Source organism: Echiichthys vipera (genome assembly GCF_963691815.1).
Source record: "Echiichthys vipera genome assembly, chromosome: X".
Classification (NCBI taxonomy): Eukaryota; Metazoa; Chordata; class Actinopteri; order Perciformes; family Trachinidae; genus Echiichthys; species Echiichthys vipera.
In genome coordinates this window covers 16265155-16282515 of record NC_139825.1, presented here as the reverse complement: position 1 = coordinate 16282515, position 17361 = coordinate 16265155, and positions in this window count along the sequence as shown.

The window sequence follows — 17361 nt, the reverse complement described above, 5'->3', positions numbered from 1 at the left end:
AACATATTTCCAGTTTAATGGCACTTTTTACAGACAGAAACAAGGCTGTGCCATGGGTTCACCAGTATCCCCTATTGTGGAAAATTTATACATGGAGGAGGTAGAGGACAAGGCTTTGAACTCATTTAAAGGAGTAACCCCGAGCCATTGGTTCAGATATGTGGAAAAATTTGAACTTTTCAAGTGACATCGCGTGAAGCTGTGCCACGACAGCCAATCAGTGTTTGATCAGATCAGATTGATCAGATTGTGGTAAGCGTCATCAAAGTTCTCTGTGAAACATCCAGGGGCTCACCAAAGCCGCTATTGTTGCAGTCCTTGGGGGAAACCAGACTGTTCCTATGGATATAATGAACTGTGGATGGCAACAACGTGCCTTTAGGCATCTAGTCTGCCGGAAATTCAGAAGAAGAAGAAGAAAGCCTGATCTCACTACAACACAATGGCTCTTTTAAGAGCCACGCACTTCCTCTGACAGCTCATTTCTTTTCTTTTAAAGCATTCAGACCCCTGGTTAGCAATAGCATCACTTCCATTTAGCACAACAGCAGAGTAGGCTGAGCTTGGGGTTAGCTTCAGTTAGCTAGCCACCTTGGCTGCTACATGTGATAGACGCGAGTGAAGCGATGATTAAAAATGTGACAAATGTGAGCAATCTCTTTTTGTGTGAATGCACGGTAAGTCTATCTTTGTATTTGCTTAGCTTACCCTCTGCTGTTTATAAAAGTATTTGTTTAGCCCATGGTAAATCAGCTTGACACAGATTATGGACTTGAAATGTGTATATCAAATTCAGACATTTTGAAGCAAAGCTCCCGTGAACTATGAAGAGTCTGCATCCCTCCTGCATGTGTATCAGAGCCGTTGAATGTGTGGCCACGAGGGGACTGTGAGATTCTCCTGCACCCTGTAGGTGACCGGCTTATTCCCCCTTTTCCCTATTAACTGTTGGGAGCTGTGAATACATTATTTGCACCTGCATTTTGTTTTTGCTTACTGAAAGTGAAGCAGTCAGTTTGTTTTAAGCCCCAACACACAGGGGCTTATGCAGACTGTTGTGGACCATGCGTGTGTGTGTGTGTTTGTGTGTGTGTGTGTGTGTGTGTGTGTGTGTGAGAGAGAGAGAGAGAGAGTGCGCGTGGGTCCATTATATATTGTTTTTCTCATGCTTCAGACTATTTTATGTCACTTATAAGTGACTGAACAGAACTTAAAATGTCTGTTTAAAATTTAATATTTCTCATTGACCCATGTGCTTTATTTCATATTTTTATTTATTATTTTGAAAATACCTACAACAAAAAACAGTATTTGCATTCAAAGTGTTGTTGTTGTGTATTCATTTAAGTGTTTCATATTTTTTATAAGCATAAAACAAAGGTAATATCATAAGAGTAACTACAATTTATGTACTTGTTAGCTCCATTAGCTTTGACACAGTTCTTCTTTGTCACTCAGTTGCATTGTGCATCTGCTGTTTTAGAGGGGCAAAGAAGAATTGATCTCCTGACACCTGTTAAAAAGAGTGCATCATGTCAGGGGTTTGGCAGTACTTCACAAAGTGAAAGTAAGCCAGTACTGCGTACCACTAAAATATTTGGAGGGGGGACTCCGTACCGGAAAGAAAATTATACTGTCTCTGAAAAAATTGCACTTTCAACCTGACAACACACATGCTAATGACAAATTACCAGAAGCAACATGTTTTCCGCAGTAGACATTGCATGTATCTTGTTATGAACTGTCTCAGAATTATGTGTGAAACCTCCAGTGCAGCGTTTCACTTGATGGACAACGAGCAAGCTTAAGCATCCTGCACCAACATGCGCAGCTGGTTTCCAAAGTGTTTAGTAAACAGACGTTTGTTGCAACGTCTCCCAAATAAAAACAACACATACAGAAAAATATGTTGATGTTTCAATATTCTGTTTTTATGTGTGCAGTGTTTTCGCAGACAGACATTTGTTGCAAAGTCTGAGACTTTCACACTAGCAGTGGAATAAAAATTACTAGAGTGATAAGAAGTCCTGGTGAATTCTTGCTATTCACCCCCTAACCCTTGACATTATGGTAGAACAATGTATTATAAAAATAGAAAGGCCTACAAGAAGGAGTCAGCAGAGAGGTCTCACAGCAATCAAGGAGAATTTATTGAATCAAGGTTTGACACTCATCACAGAGTTCCAAGATCCAAAATCCCCAAATTCCAAGTGTCTCTTAACAGAACTTCTCGTCTTATACTGAGGTTTGTGTGCTGACAACGTTTACATGCCCCATCAGGTCTTTCCAATACACACTCAGTACATTTACAATCAGTTGTGTCCAGACGTCATCATGCCCAAATACAGTTCTATTGTTTTCTAAACAGAATATGCTTATCAGGCCTATGTCCCCAGTACATGGTGACCTAGCCCTGTTATTCACTTTCTCAATCATGTTTTCTTCCACATACCACTCCTGTGAGGGTTCATAACCCTCATTAAAGTATTATTGTTAGAAATAAATTCGCCATCCGCGGCTCATGCAGGTGAAAAACCTCCAGCCTTCATTTCGTCATCATGTAATCATTCTTGATCATCTCATCATTCTATGGAGGAGAAAAGTCCTGCATAGTCCCCATGGCCTCTGTTTTGACATACATAGATAATGGGCGGTTACGATTGGCGCGAGCAACGGCTGCATTGATTTCTTCACGTTAATCTTTTAGCATGTGATAAAAATTAACCAGTGATAAAACATTTGTAAATGAAAGTATAAAAACTGTAAATTATTAAACTGTAACACTGTAAATTATAAACTGTCAAACTGTAAATTATAACTGCAATCATGATATAGTGTTATTACCTGTAAAACCATCAACTGAACTCATCAAATGTAGTGTAAGCCTGAGCAACTGTGGATTAGCGCTTGCCTGCGTTGTGCAGTTGTGTTAAATCATGTTTTGATTAGAATAAAAATGAATCTTAACCTAACTGAATATAATGAATGGAAACAGTTGTTAAATCATGTTTTGTCTCTATAATCTTTTGGCCGTACCCACTTGGGTTTAAATGCTCACGGACCTGCCACAGGACATGCTCTTGGACCCGCCGTGGGGCTGTCTCCATTACACGTCACGTCCACCAATACCTCCAGCCCACCTTGAGGATTGTTACACTCTACTTTATTTTTAGTTGCATTGTCTGTTCTATACATTCTCTGTACTACTACTTTTGTGGCGTTGATTAGCATTATGGTCACTTGTTTTGGTTTTACTGTGGTGGTTGTCTGGGTTGTTGTACTGATTGTAATGCCTTTATGTGTGGTCGTGGTTCTGGCTGGTGTTGTAGTACTTTTAGTTGTAGTAGTCGTCTTAGCTGGTGTTGCAATACTTTTAGTTGTAGTAACAATGGTACTCACAGGTGTAGTCACTTCTTCTTCAGGCGCAGTGATCGCATCCCTCGCCAGCCCTTCACACAGCACGTCCATCGTTGGCTTTGCATACCTTGCACTCCATCCACACGTTCATCTGGCCACCGATTTCTGCAGCGCTAACACTATTGAGTTCATATGTTTTACCAATATTAATTGCTGCATTATCTACTTCCATGATCCATCCACACAACGCCTCTCGCACTACCGGCATGCATTTCACTGCCCACTTGTCCCACAATGACGCTCCTAATTTATCCACCCACATATAACTTGCCTACTTTCATCTTTGAGGATTTCTGAAATCGTCACCTCTCTTCTTTCTACCAAACCTGCTCGTTCTTGTGCTGGGATGTGTAATCTTAATCTCCCTCCTGTTACCACCTCTGTGCTAAGTCCTTCATTCCCTTCTAACTTCTCTGGTACCTCTGGTCTTGTAACTTGTTCTGGAAGTATTTCTCTATCTTCCCAAATCCATGCTATATGGCTCTATCTTTTCTTTCGCATTTTTATGCTTTCCTGTGTTAGACGCTCAAATGGGTTTGTAAATTTATTTCTATCTGACAATGCTGGCAGGTGGCACAGAGTGTTTAATTTTGCATCATACTCATCTGTTTTAGACTGGTGGATCCTTGTCTGGATCCGTCTCCGACTCCTTCTTTCTGTGGACTCTCGCTTGTCGGTACCTGTCTTGGCACGGTTCTGCTCTCCACAGTCATCATATTCTGAACACACAGCAATGTCAGAGTCAGTTTTACCACATTTCTCATCTCTCACTTCTACCGTTGGGTTCCCTTCATCCTTGATTTGCGTTTTTGTGCAGTGGTTCAGATCATACCACGTGGTGCTCCCTTCGACCTGGACAGCTGTCGGCGTGGCCCTGATCACCTGGTATGGTCCTTCCCAACGCGGTTGATGCCACGTCCTCCGGTACACCTTGATCCACACCAAGTCTCCTGGTTTGACTGGCGACTCCCCCTTCTGCTCGAGGCTCTCCTCTCGTGCTCTTTCCTGTGTGTAGATAGTTCTATGGATCATAGTTAGATATTTCATATATGAATTCAGCTCATTTTACAAATGTTCAAGCGGTGGTCCTTTAAAAGGACCTCTTAGCTGCGGTGCTGGCATAGGTCGACCTGTTAGCATTTCATGCGGTGTTAAAAGCGTTATTCTATGCGTTTGCATGCGATAGCTCATTAGTGCTAGTAGCAAAGCATCTACCCAGTTCAGCTTAGTGGCGGCACAGATTTTGTTTAGCTTAGCCTTCAGGGTTCCATTTAACCATTCCTTGGCTTTGCGGATGATACACTGCTCCTAAACGTTGTTTGATTCTCAACTGTTGTAGGATACCTTTTGCAACTTTCTGCACAAACGCAGACCCATTGTAAGAGCTGATTTCTGATGGAATCCCAAATCGCGGGATTACTTCTCTTATCAGAAACTTGACAACAGTCTCAGCACTCAAGTCTTTTGATGGTGTAGCTTCAACCCATCTGCTGAATCTGTCAATTACCACAAGCATGTATCTTTTGCCTTGAACTGATTTTATCATATCGACATAGTCCAAAACTAGATGTTTAAATTGACCTTCTGGTACTGGAATATGTCTTTACATTATTTTGAGCACATACTTCACATTGGTTTAACACTTCATTAACCATTGCTTGCATATAAGGCGACCAGTAGCCTTGTTGTTGAATTTTCTTCATCACTTCCCCCCTTGCACAGTGATCTAGACTGCACTTCAGAAATCAACATGGACCACAACGTCACTGGGGCCACCAACAAACTTCTTCTTCTTGTCTTGTGACCTCCATAACCCTTGTCCACTCATTGTTGCGCCTCGCCTTCTCCAAATGTCTCGTTCATCCTTAGCCGCTTCTTTTTGTATCAAACGGATGTCTTCCGGGGTGGCCACAGGCTCCAATGTCACCATTGGGGCCAAAATAGCTATATCAACACTCATCAGCTACATTGTTACCGCGGATAACGTCATCGTTCCCTTTCCGGTGTGCCTGGCACTTTATTATTGCTACCTTTAATGGAAGCATCATTGCTGCAATTAACTCTTTAAAGCCAGCTGCTCAACATGCAGATAGCAGTTTCTCAAAACACATGCAGTATTTCAATACTCCACGCTTAGTCACAACAGATCTCAGACACACACGAACATCCTTGTTGAAAGAGAGTCAGTGAGTGATTAACCCGTTCCGTCAAAGAGAATCCAGTTTATGGATCTACATATATATTTATAGGTTATAGATAGATTTTTTATAGAGCTATATATAGAGATTTTATTAATCGTTTATTTATTTATTTTTTTTCATTGCTAACTTTCCCTTATTAATTGGTGCTTTACATATCATACATGCATTGTTTTATATGAGTATATACATATATTTCTATGGGGGTTTTCATAAGCAGTGTGTTCCTTACCGACTGAATTACTTTTTTTGTGAGCCTTTCAATGGATCGTTTGAGACACTTTTCCCTGTTTGCTTTGTGTGTGTGTGTTCATATCTTTATCCAGTGCTCAAACAAATCCTGCTCAGTTTCTAGTGAATTTCCTTTCACGTATATATAAATGATTTAGTTGACTCTGTAGTACCACGGTGATCAGCCCGTGACGGTAGTGGGTCAGCATGTGCCTGTGACCTATATAGACAGACTCTAAAGCACACACCCCTCCATATTATATTTCCAAACTCTTTGGAAATATTCCCTTAAGCCAATACCAAAAATTCAGTCCGTTTTTTTTATTGAAACACTCATCCACTCCCCCTATCAATCACAATGACCGGTCATCCACACACACCCAATTTCACACTTTTTCTGGCCAGTATTCTTTTTTCTTTTTGTATCACAGCTGCTGACACAGTCCAATGTTTCAAATTCTTGTTATATCATAACACATTTTAAAGAATTACAGCAGCTTTCCTGCAGGAACACACAAGACAGCCAGAGGCCTCCCAGCTGACTCAACCTGTTCAACTTGGGATGAGCCTCAAAAACGCTACCCTGAGCCGAGGCTGAGCCTCAACAGGCATACAACTGTGCGAGATAGGATAAAAGGCGCCAAAAGACCTTTTTGTAAAAAGCGTTTTAGTCAACGAAAACGTATGACTTGTCATTTTGGTTTTAGTCTAAGAAAATTGTATATTAGTCTCTTTTTATTAATGCAATTATATTTAATCAATATAATAAAAGTACCTAGTAGTATTGACGAAACCAACATTTTCTTTTAGCCAAACCCATGCAAATATCTTTTGTTTACATGCATGTACGGGTCTAGAATAAGTCATTCAAAGTCATGTTGATGCCAAATTCAGTTCAGTGTGATTGCTATGTGAATAACAAAACTAGTGAAAGTATTTGGCCAACAAGGGATGCTTAGTAGACTTATAGAGTGAGTCAGTCAGGTAGGAACTAAAAACCCACTTTACACTCTCACACACGTTAACCCGCGTTAAACTCTCTCACAAACAAATATACATACACATGCTAGTCACACACATTTGTTCTCAGCTCCATAGGCTAACGTCTAAAGCTAGCGTTAAAATTCGATACATTAACCGTAGCCTCATGAGTTGGAATGTTGCATGAGCTTTCTAAAACAGAAAGTATCGTTACTTTAATGTCTTGACTTACCTGAATTTCATTATGGAATGCCCTGAGTTATAAAGTTACAATATTTCGGTATAATTTTTGTTGATGAAAGCAACACTATTTATAAGTATCTGGGGGTGTACTTTAAAAAGTTGAACTGGAATAGAAACGCTGAGGCTGCTACAAAAAGGGCCTCTGAAGAGACTGATGTCCTTTAACATCTGCCGGACAATGGTGAGGATGTTTTATGAGTCTGTTGTAGCAAGTGTGATCTTCTTCGCTGTCACATGCTAGGGCAGTGGGCTGACGGTTGCAGACACCAACAGACTGAACAAACTGATCAGGAGGGCCGGTTGATGTTGTGGGGGAGAAGCTGGACACCCTGACGGCCGTGGCAGGGAGGAGGATGCTGTCCAGGCTCCGGTCTATCCTGGACAATGTCTCCCACCCTCTCTGCGACACACTGGCCCAGCAGAGGAGCACCTTCAGCAGAAAACTCCTCGCACCCATCTGCACCACAGACCGCCACAGGAAACCTTTCATGCCTGTGGTCATTAAACTATACAACGCATCCCTAGGAGAGTCTGTCACCCCCTCTCTGTAATACAGACTCAATCATAATGTTCTTTGCACATTTTTCAGTACTTTGCACATTGTTATACATATATATACATTTTTATATTTCAGTTTTACCAAATATATGTTATCTGTATAATATTGTTGTTGTAAATATGTTGTTTGTATAGCTAGAGTTTGCAATGGGGTGGCATGAGTGTTGCAAATTTCAACACCAGCTACTTAATAAAACATTTGAATACGCATCACGCTAAAGAGCACGACACATTTACCAATGCTAAGGGATAAAAGAAAGACGTACTGAAGCAGCAAAGTCTGGAAATTCCCTTCCAGCGACAAGAAAAATTCTCCAAAGACAGCTAAAAAGCAACGAACATAACTTTAAACTATAACTATAACTAACTATAACTATCATTTTTGGAGTTTATTTTCCTGGATGACCAACCCCTGTCTGTTATGGAAAATGTGGGAACGTCACTCTTGGTGGACAGAGAGTCAACATTTACCCCTCGAAGTGCGGGGCTGCACGCCAAAGAGTTCCAAGGGTCACATACTGGCACATTAATTGCCGAAGCAATTGAGGCGATGCTTGTAGAGTGGAAAACCCCCAAGTCCAACGTTCATCTTGTTTTGTGCGACAACGCTAGCAACATGAAGAACGCAATGGACGAGATGGATGTACCAAGTTTGGGATGCTTCACCCACACTCTCCAGCGGATGGTGCATGAGGGCTACTGTCACAGAGAAGTATGACAGGTGCACTAGCGATTGGGGAATGGTAGGAAGATAGTCGTGCATTTCAAACACTCACCACTGGCTACTACTCGCCTGGAGGATATTCAAAAAGATCTCCAAATGCCCACCAAAAGTCTGCACCAAGACATAGAAACAAGGTGGAACAGTACTTACTATATGGTTGAGAGTTTACTGGAGCAGAAGTGGTCAATTTCAGCATATGGAGCTGACCACGACCTGCCAGTGACCCTTACGACTAACCAGTGGGCTTTACTGGAGAAAATAATCACTGTTCTAGCACGATTTGAAGAACTGGGACATTGGTATAAAAACCATGGAAAACAACCCTTCTTGAGGCTATCCAGAAAAGATTCAAGACCATCGAGAATGAGCCATTGTATGCTGTTGCCACTCTGCTATACCCACGATTCAATGACAGGTATGTCTAATATTTTTATCAAAGGTCTATTTTATAAACACAATTTTTAAATGGTGTTTTGGATAACTAGATATTGCATTATTTTTGATTACTATTGCATTCATGTAACCAATAAAAGCTATTATGGAGGAGGTTGCTTATTTTTATTTTAAGACTTTTATTTATTATTGTTCCTTTTATTGTTTCAGATACTTCACAGGTGCAGACAACATCAAGCATGCCAAGGATTCTCTGACCCAAGAGATGGAGAAGATGGAGGCCTTACTGAGCAGGACCACACCTGAGGAAGCAGAGACAGTGCCAGAAAACCCCATATAGCCCCGCGTATGGCAGCACAGCCAGACAGCAGCAGCAGCAGAAAGAGCAGTTTGAAAGGCCTGTTTGAGGAAATCCTGCAGGAGCATGATGAGGAACATGGGGCAAGCACAAGCACACAAATTGAAATACAGACATATTTGACAGAGCAAACGGCCCCACACTCAGACAGTCCATTCAAGTACTGGGGAGTCAACCAAATTTGGTTTCCCACCCTGGCTGCCACTACTGCTAAGTATTTCTGTGCCTTGTACCTGTGAAAGACAGCGTTCAGTGCAGCATCCAACATTGTTGATGCAAGAGGGAACTGGCTAGGAGGAGAGAGAGCAGAAATGCTCATCTTCTTGAAGAAGAATCTGCCTTTGCGCTTGATATTATGAGCAATATGAAATTTCTAAAATGCTACTGCAATGTGTAGCCTACTCTTTTTAAAGTATTTTTGGTGTTGCAGCTGCTCTTTTCATTTGTATTTACTATATATGTTTACTGTATAGGTTTATCAGTATCGTTAAATACTGCACAATTTAAAGATTTAAATGCCTTTTTTTATTTTAAGCTGCTGCTGCACTACTGTTTTATACTGTTCTTTTAAATAAATAAATTAAAAAACTAGACGTGCAAGCAGGTATCAACGGGGTCAAAGCCCCCGTGCAACTCGGACCTGACGACCTGCAGAGTCGATGCAATTTGGACCCGCAGGTCCATGGGCACGATGCAAGTCGCAGCTTGGACTCAGCACAGATTGTAGTTTGAAAAAGAAAGTGTAGGTATTTGAATTAGTAGATATTGCATTTGTTCACATAATGTATACATTTTGCATGACAGCCCCAGATAGTGGCCGCTTGATGTCAGATTTTGCACAGACCCTCATGGCAGTTGTATGATAATCAGAGAAACTACTTCAAAGTAAAGCACCACTTGACTACAGTGTACCAAGTCGTTCCTCTATGACTTACATATTGTTTGGATTATGAAAATTATTTTGAAAACTTTTGATCGTAGCATAAGAAAGATTAAGTGTGCAAAAATTCGTGCTGATGAGACTCTTGGCCTAGGAAGAGTCTGCAAAAGTAGGTCTGAATATTTTTCTCATGGTTTGTGTAATTTTAATTTTGTGTAACAGCACTAACTAATGTCCAAATTTTGCAAAGAGCCTACAGGAAATTGTTTCTCCATGACAGACAAATGTTTTGGAGTATTACAATTCTTTTGATAACTTTTCCTGAAGATGATTAAAGGATCATTCCTGCAAAGTTTCGTGGTGATCAGACTCTCAGCCTAGGAGTAGAAATGTCACAATACCAAAAATTCTGTATTAGGTGCCAGTACCCATTTGATACCACGGTAAAAAAAGAAGGGTTTTCTAAGATCCTATTAACTTAAACATGAACTTCTTCATTAAAAAAAAAAAAAATTGCAAAAAAATAAAATGCCATTTCTATAACAGCCATACAAAATAAATCAAATCAAATCAAATCAAATCAAATCAACCTTTATTTATATGGCGCTTTTCACACAGAAAAGTATCGCAAAGTGCCTTACAGAGATGTACAGAAAAAGAGAAACATCAAATAAAATCAGGAGAAGAAAGTTAAAAGAACCCAACCCTCCCACAGTCATGCACAGAGACATACACAAATGTATATATGTTCATTCACACATTCACATAAACACACACAGCCATGCAGGCACACAGACACACAGACACACACTCACACCTACACAAACACTAGCTGTCACTACAGAGACATGGCCGGGCAGCCAGACCTGAGGTATAGAGGAGGCTAGGGGAAGCTACCTTGGGAGGCCAACCACACTGGGAGAGATCCCAGTCCAAGGTCGCAGGGTGCACCGCCACAGAGACCACCCCAACCCGGGCAGACAGGAGCCTCCGCACCAAGGTGCAGAGCCCTCTAGTCGCCCGGGCCGGAACTGTCCACGGGACAGCGGCCCCGCGGCCAGACCAGAGACCACTCCCAAACTGGCAGGCCCCCTGAGGAAACACTGGAGATTAAAACCTGTTGTCTAAAACAGTAAAGGGTTAAAATATGGAGGCTAAAAACACGAGGAACTAGAACATAAAAGCATAAAAGCATAGAGGCTAAAAACATGAACTAGAAAATAAAAGCATAAGAACATAAGACATGAGGCCATAAAAATAAATAAAAGCATGAAGGCTAAAACCCAGAGATTAAAACAGTAAAAAAAGATAAAAAGTGCTCTGATTAGCACTGCCTAAATGAAATCAATTAAAAGCCTGGTTAAAAAGTTGGGTCTTAAGCCTCTTTTTAAAAACCTCCGCAGTCTCCGTGATCCTGAGGCTCTAGCCTATACGACAAGAGATAAAAGCATGCAACAGCACCTCCGTGCTGGCCTGAGAGAGAAACGGGTGAACTCTGGCTATGTTCTTAAGATGGTAAAAACCTATTTTTGTTATATTTTTGATGTGTGGAATAAAACTGAGCTCAGAGTCAAAAATCACACCCAGATTTTTTTACAGTTTGTGATAGTTTAAAATTCTTTAACTTTGGTAAAAGTTTCTCTTTCTGGCCCTCAGGACCAATGAGTAAAGCGGGGCTTCACCACCGCCGTTTTAAAGGAGGCGGGGAAGACCCCCGTCTGAAGAGAGCAATTCACCATGTATAACAGCTGATCCTCAAAGTATCCACAAAGTGTTTAAAAAAACTGTGTGGGAATCGGATCTAATAGGCAGGTTGTGGACTTTACTTGGGAGAGGACTCGACCAAGTGTCCCCGCATCAACCAGGGCAAAACTCTCCAGTGTTTCCTCGGGTAAAAACAATGATCCAGGTGTGTCAACATTGGAAATCTGTTGGGGTAAAAGACTCGATCTGATGTCATTGATTTTATTTCTGTAGTGGTCTGCAAAGTCCTCACAAAGGGCATCAGTTGGTGTTTTGGAGGATCTATTAAAATTTTTGTTTGTTAAAAGGTCAATTGTGGAGAAGAGGAATTTGTGGTTGTTTTTATGTTCGTTGATTAGTTTATGGAAATGGGAAATTCTTGACTGTTTGATTGCGTTATTGTATGTTTTGAGATGTCCATGTAAAATATCATAGTGAACTGTCAGTTTTGTTTTCTCCATTACCTCTCAGCACTCCTGCAGTCTCTCTTTAGTTTTTTAGTTCCTGGATTTCTCCACGGGGGTGTCGGTCTTGTCATATTTCTTTTTATTGAGAGTGGGGCCACCAAGTCCAGCGTTGATTTTATTTTATGGTTAAAATTGTCAACAATAAAATCACATGGTGCTGGTAAAATTTCTGCAGGAGTGCTCTGTAAAATCTGGATAAAATCTGCAGCCACTTCAGAAGTTAGGTAGCGTTTCCTCACTGTTCTCACTGGGGCCTCCTGCTGGTTAAAACTGGTGATTGTAAAAAACACACAAAAATGGTCAGACACAGCCAGGTCCACAACAGAGGGCGCACCAATGGACAGGCCATAGGTTATGACCAGGTCCAAGGTGCGCCCCCTGCTGTGAGTCTGCTGCGTGACATGTTGATTAAAATCAAGGCAATGGAGAAGGTTTAAAAATTCTCTCGACATAGGATCTGAGAAATGATCTATGTGTAAATTAAAATCACCTGTTATTAGTATTCTGTTATAAGTGCTATGTGTTATTGACAGTAGCTCTGAGAATTCACTGTTAAAAGAGGTGGAATAGCGGGGTGGTCTGTAGACTGTCATACAGAGGATGGGGGGGGGGGGGGGGGGGCTGCTAAAAACAAAGGCATGATACTCAAATGATAAATATTTGTTAAAAAAGACTTAATTTGACAACATTGTGTCTTTGGTGATTGACACAGTTCTGCCTCCTTTTTGACCCCCTCTAGTAGAAAATAAAAAGTTAAAATTTGGTGGGGAAGCCTCAGTGAGAACAACAGGTGCATCAATGCCAAGCCATGTCTCTGTAAGGAGTATGCTGTCTAGGTTGTTATCTTAAATTACATCGTTAATGATAAAGGATTTGTTTAAAAGTGTCTTTCTAAAGGAATGTTAAAAACACAATGTGGTCTAAAAACAGTCCTGGGTGTAATTTGTCCGTGGGAGATTCTGGTTGTGATGGTGTGGATGTTGTTCTGTCCCTCAGGTGCAACTGAACAGGGGGCGTGTGTAATGTAGGAGGGGGACGGTGAAGGTGAGTGAGGGGCAGAGGGGGGGTGTGTAGTGTAGGAGGGGGAGGGTGAAGGTGAGTGTGGGGCAGAGGGTCCGTGTGCACGTGTATCAATAGTGAGTCAGTGGGTCGTTTGTGCAGATTGTACAGGGTACTGTATATTAGCCGAAAGCATGCGGCTACCCAGCGTGCTGGGGTGGGGGCCATCGCTCCTGAAGAACTCTGAACGCCCCCAAAACAGGTTAAAATTGTCAATAAAACCAAGGCATTTTTACTAGGCAAAAATGTGCCGTGGTCTTAATCCCAAGATTCAACGCCTTTCAGAGACCATGTGGATGTAAGAAATCTATATTTGCAATATACAATGTGGAAGTTAGAGGCCAAAAAGCCTTTTACTTGATTATAGCGCCACTTAATGGTGGACAAGTGTCATTTTTGGTGTGTTCTATGGGGCGACCAGTCTATACCTCCCCTGAAAGTTTTGTTTCCTTAACTTGAACGGTTAATGCTCGAGTATAAGTGATATTCAAAACAGCGCCATCTCCTGGCTGATTGATGTCATATTTTTCTTAAAGCCTCAGACAAGCATCAGAAACTATTGGAGTTTCGTGTTAATTAGGGGTCCAAGGCGAAAATGTGCGATGGTCTTAATCCCAAGATTCAACGCCTTTCAGAGACCATGTGGATGTAAGAAATCTATATTTGCAATATACGATGTGGAAGTTAGAGGCCAAAAAGCCTTTTCCTTTTACTAGTGATATTCAAAACAGCGCCATCTCCTGGCTGATTGATGTAATATTTTTCTTAAAGCCTCAGACTATGTGTCTGCTTGTGCATGCATATGTGTATTTCAAGAGCAGCCGTCCCGATTCCTCCATCTTCCAGCCCCGCCCTTTGGGGTTTCATCTGTTTGGCATGACTCGTCTTCTTTATCTGTGAAGGAAGCACATATTCTCATCCTCCCTACAGCCTGTCTGCTTGTATGGTTGTTGTTTGCGAACGGCGATGCTCTAATCTCAACTAGTTGCCAGGTGCGTTTGTGCACGCTGGCTATTTCATTGTCTTTGTGACCTTGACTGATGTTTTGCAGAAAGCTTTGAGCCTGGTAGAGGCACATACTATCACACTCTTAAAGGATTATACTTATTGCGTCTTATTATTACACTCTCATTAATCATTACTAGTACACATGCTAAGACATGATTATGATACTTCTTATTAATTTTTAATTCTTCAGGTCCAAGCCTGAGGGGGCTGGGGCCATGCGAAGCAAGCAGCAATGTGGTTCCCAGTAGCAGCGATGCTGGGAACTCTATTGTTTTCACAAGGATTTTTATTTGTATTATTTTTATTTTTCCATCAGTAAAACTCCTACTTTAGCCTACACTGTACAAGTTATGGAGGTGAAACTTTGAACTTTGGTTCAGACCCCTGCACGTATGGCAGACACCAAAAATGACACATGTTCAGCAGCAGGTAGCGCTATAATCAAGTTGAATGCGTTTTTGCCTGTAACTCCAACATCAGACCTCGCACATTCAAAATTACTTTCAGGCGTTCCCTGAACGTACGTGAATCTCTGGATATAGACCACGCCCATTACGCCTACACTTTTCTTTGCAGGATCACGATATATGCTAAATCTTTTTTTGTCCAATCAAGTTGAAACTTGGTACATGTAATGTTTGGATGGTCCTGACCAAAAGTTATCAAAAGAATTTGAAAACAGGAAGTGCACAATTTGAGGAAGATACGCCCTTCCTCAAATTGTGTTGGGTCGACAAAAAACTTGGTAATCTAGTTTTCTATGTATTACTGAGGCCTTCTACAAAATGTCACACCAACCAACAACAAGGTGGGGCTGTTATGGAAAGAAACTTGTCAAAACTGTCAGGTAAAGACTGGTGCCCCCACAGAACCAACCAAAAATGACACATGACCACCACAAGGTGGTGCTATAATCAAGGAAGAGGCTTTTTGGCCTCTAACTTCCACATCCTATATAGATTTCTTACATCGAAATGTTGTCTTAAAGGCGCCGAATCTTGGGATTTAGACCCCAGCACATTTCTGCCCAGTATTTTTGCACAAAATCGCTATAAATCAAAAACCTATTATTTCAACTCCTCCTAGGCAAAGAGTCCGATCACCACGAAACTTTGCAGGACTTATCCTTTGTCCATCTTGATGCAAAGTTATCAAAAGATTTGCTATAGTCCAAAACATGTGTATTTTATGAGGAAACAACTTCTTTTATGTTGTTCTCATAACAGGAAGTATTGTATATCTTTGCAATATTTAGTCCGAATAACATTAAACTTGGACTGATAGTTCCCCATGAAAACTTTGGGCTCAAAAATTTGAGGTCAATCTGACATTAGTTGGCGCTGTTACACAAAATTGAAAATACACAAACCATATGAAAAATATTTAAAAACTACTTTTGCGAACTCGTCCTAGGCCAAGCGTCTCATCAGCACGAAAGTTTGCACACATAATCTTTCTAAAACTACGATCAAAAGTTATCAAAAGAATTTTCATAATCCAAACAATATGGAAGTTATAGAGGAAAGACTTGGTACACTGTAGTCAAAAAAGGAAGTGGTGCATTACTTTGAAGTAGTTTTTCTGATTATCACACAACTTGGAAAAGTTATTCCCCGAGCCGCACTGAGGGTCTGTGCAAAATCTGACATCCATCAGCCACAAGCTGGGGCTGTTGTGCAAAATTGAGTAATGCATTCATTATATGAACAAACATGAATCTTGCCCATGGACTGATCCGAATTGCTTCGCCTCTGCGGGTCGCCAGGTCCGAGTTGCACGGGGGGCTTGGACCCCTTTGATACCTGCTTGCAGGTCTAGTTTTTTTTTTTAAACACACTGGTATCGGTATCGGCCGATACCCACAGCACAAGTATCGGAAACGGTATCGGGAGGGAAAAATGGTATCGGAACATCTCTAAGAGTAACCCAGGCCCCACCCATAGGTACATGAGATGGGTATTACACAATGATACTTCTCTTAAAAGTTGGGTTTTCCAGAAACAAAACCTCAGCTGCCTCTTTGTTTCTGTTTTACCTCCAAGCTCTCTTAGCTCACATCAGACGTCTCAAATGTCAGCAGCGAAACAAAAAATAGGCTTTAAGCCAAAAAAATAAATCACTAGATACTGACAGTATTCTTCAAGTAAGTCTATAATTTGTTGTATGCTGACACTGAAATGTCACTGCCAAAACAAAGAAAATGGCATGCCATGATAACATCAACCAGTTAGCCCATGAATCACAGGCAGTCTTACTTGTTTCATATCTTCTGTAAAGTAAAGAGCAGGAGGAAAACACACAGTGAAGCCAAAACACCAAATTACTGCCAATAAAATTAAACCATGTGGCCTTTATCATCATTTTCCATCTAGGCCAAAAAAAAAAAAAAAAAAAGCATTTCTTTTTCCTCTCAAACGGTTACTCAGTCCTCAGCCTATGAGGAACATCAGGCTTACCATCCACACAATAAATTTCATAAAACACACAATGCATGTATGTAAGTGTTTAATAAATAACAATAAACAACAACAGTTTGACAAAAGGTTTGGTTATATCAGACCTGGGTCAAATTGTATTTCCAAAATATCAGTCTATAGGGAGTGGGTTGTGTCATAGGAATATATAATGTGTGGTAGAAAAATACAATAATCAGCATGATAGAGTTGAGGTGCTAAAATGTCATTAATTTTAAACCTGTGTTGCCTTTAACAAAGTCACCTTTCAAACGTCTTCACAAATTGCAGTCCAAAATGGTTTGTGGTTTGGTTTAAACCCAGTTTCTGTGTCTTGTAGTGGTCAACTAAATGCCACTAGGGGTCATCATATTTAAGGTTTGAATTAAATCCACTGCAGAGATTGAAAGGAAGTTAAATGTCAGTAACAGCCTGCCACTGTTAACATGGATAAGCTCGGAGTTGGACGCATTAAAACGTCTTTTTTAACCACTAATACTGCTCCAAATAACACAAAACCTCTGAAGCAGCATGATAAGCGTCCCTACACATTAACTGAAGCATTAACAACATAGTATTTGAACACAGAGTGTATTAAAAGAGTGTTTTGAAAGACGTACGTACTACCTAGCTGCTCCTTTCAAGTCG